At 41.5% G+C, this 2702-nt stretch overlaps 1 pseudogene; it reads left to right on the forward strand.

Annotated features, from left to right (window-relative positions):
* Window positions 1-175: 175 nt before the first annotated feature.
* LOC116329944 lies at window positions 176-2034 on the forward strand (annotated as a pseudogene).
* Window positions 2035-2702: the final 668 nt, after the last annotated feature.

A 2702-nucleotide genomic window follows, 5' to 3' on the forward strand; every position in this document is an offset into this window, starting at 1 on the left:
CCAAATAGAGATTGAAAATGTGACGTCATTGAGGGTAAAACCGCAAAGGATTGTGGGAACCCAAGGCAAGAGGTACTAGCGCACGCAGGCTTTCAATTGAAATAAGTTACACAGCGATAAAAAGAAACAAAAATGCCAAGAACCTGTTGTATTATTAACTGCACAAGCCGGAGAACGACAGCCGCGTGAAGTCGACGGGAAATGCGTTTGGTTTTTATCGGATTCCGGCGTGGAAGAGAAATTCTCCAAGCCATGTCTCCGAAGTCACGAAGAGGCGACGGATGGCCTGGATTGCCGCTATCAGAAGACCTAATATAACGTTCGAAAACACTCCACCTCACATGTTAGTCTGCTCCAAGCATTTCCACAACGGTAAGTGTTTTGTGGTATTTAATACGTCTTATATGGCGCTGAACAGAAATCATCACGCTATGCTCCTTTGTTTATTGTGGCTCTGTGTAATGTTTGCTGTATTTTGTAGGCAAACCAGCCTACGAAATGCTGGAATGCGATCCAGACTGGGCACCCTCTCTCAAACTGGGCCACACAGAAGTTAAAGCTTCTACCACTGCTAGATTTGATCGGTTAAAACAGAGATCGAAATCAAAACAGCCACGAAAAGGCCCGCGTTCCTCTGGGGCAGAGACAGCTCATGCAGGTGAAATCCATCCAGGTAAAATTGTCAATGTACATAAATAAATACCACTTTTTCCACATTAAGCACTGTCTTATTTTTGCACTTTCAATGATCTTGTCTTTGTCTGTGTGCATGTATGTCTTTCAGCACCAGTCACTACGGAAACTACAGCTGAGAGCCAACCACAGCAGATAAATCCAAAGCACCAGGATGAAGATCTGCAGGAGTGTAAAATGTGTTCTCAAAGGTTACAAGAAATAGCACACCTTCAAGAAGAAAACCTAGTGTTAAAAAAAGAACTGTCCAAAAGAAATTAGACATGGAATTCTTGAAAGACGAGAACTCTAAAGTTAAATTCTACACAGGGCTGCCTTCTTTTGCTTTACTAATGGGGTGCTACAACAAATCAGCCCGAGCTTGCCAGACACTGACAGGAAAAATTTCCCAGTTTCAGATGCTCTTGCTAACTCTCATGCGTTTAAGACTCAACCTTCCGATTGCACATATTGCACACCTCTTTGATATTAGCCGGACAACCACTTCCACTGTGTTTAACATTACTGTAAATGTGTTGTACGCTCACCTGAGTCCATTGGTGCACTGGCCTGGAAGACATTGCATACAGGCCAGTATGCCACACCAGTATGTAGAGATGTTTGGTGACCGGGTGACAGTTATTATTGACTGTTTTGAACTGTTCATAGAGAGGGCACAAAATTTACGTGCCATGGCGGAGACATATTCAACATACAAAAGTAGACACACAATGAAATATCTCATTGGGATCACACCACAGGGGACCATCTCTTTCATTTCTAAAGGATGGGGAGGCGTACAAGTGATAAACGAATAGCGGAAACTTCTGGCTTTTACAGAAGCTTTCACCCGGGGACATAGTGCTCGCAGACCGGGGTTTTGATATCAGGAAAGTGTTGCCTTAATGGGTGCCACTTTAAAAATTCCAGCATTTACACGGGGTCGCAGTCAGCTACAAGCAAAAGATGTGGAGGACACACGAAAACTGGCACATGTCAGGATCCATGTTGAACGTGTTATAGGCTGTCTACGGTCCAAGTACACTATCCTAAACGACACCATCCGTCTAGGTTTTGTGGTGCCATGCGAAGGTGAGAACATGACTTTGCTGGATAAGATAGTTGCTGTATCATGTGCGCTCACAAACATGTGCCCAAGTGTTGTTGTAAAGCAAGCAAGTGATGAATAACTGTTTTCCAATTTGGTCTTGTTTTGTTGTGCAGCTATGTTTTTAACAAAATGAAATAATAATGCACAACGGTATATTATTTTGCCTTTGTCCTGTAAGCTTCGATAGTAACATGTAAAACTTGTCAGTTATAAATAAAGACAGTCCTGATGAATGACTTGTGCAACACTTACTTTATTTGTATTGGTTCTGACACTGTATATTAGTACAGTCTGAAAAGAAAGATTGCGTATGGACATAAAGAGATAATAATTTACAGCACAGCTGTAGAGTGCAGTGGTGTGAGACACATTTATTGCAATTTTAACACGTTATAATAATTCACTGTGCGTAACAGAACAACAGATAACAAACCATAAAGTGCAGAGTACAGGAAGATGTGTCCACCTTAATGTGACACTAAACATGAAATCACAAGAAAGTCCTTCAATATAAGAGTTGTCTCAGAATGTGTGTAACTGAAATACTTTGATTAGTTTTCTATGCAAGCTTTTGTCTTTCTTTTTTTTTTGTCACGGTGACATCCATGTAATGTGGCCCTTGTGAAACACTGGTTTCTGGATCACTGTAGTGATTGGCCAAGAGCTCAGGCATCACAACTTTGTAGAAAAAATCCTGAGCGACAGGCAACATTTTAGTCCACAAGTCTATATCTGGCATCACACGTGTAACAACACAAGCTTTTGTTGTCCACACAACAATGTCACAAAAGTGTGACTTTGTAACATAGATCTGTGTTTGTACCTGCTTGTAGTAAATGTGTGTCTTTTTCAACTCAACCTTCCATCTTTTAACCCCAAACAAAACCTGTCATCTTCACAGGCCTGCAGGAGGTTGTTG

This window comes from Oreochromis aureus, linkage group 23, assembly GCF_013358895.1.
Source record: "Oreochromis aureus strain Israel breed Guangdong linkage group 23, ZZ_aureus, whole genome shotgun sequence".
NCBI lineage: Eukaryota > Metazoa > Chordata > Actinopteri > Cichliformes > Cichlidae > Oreochromis > Oreochromis aureus.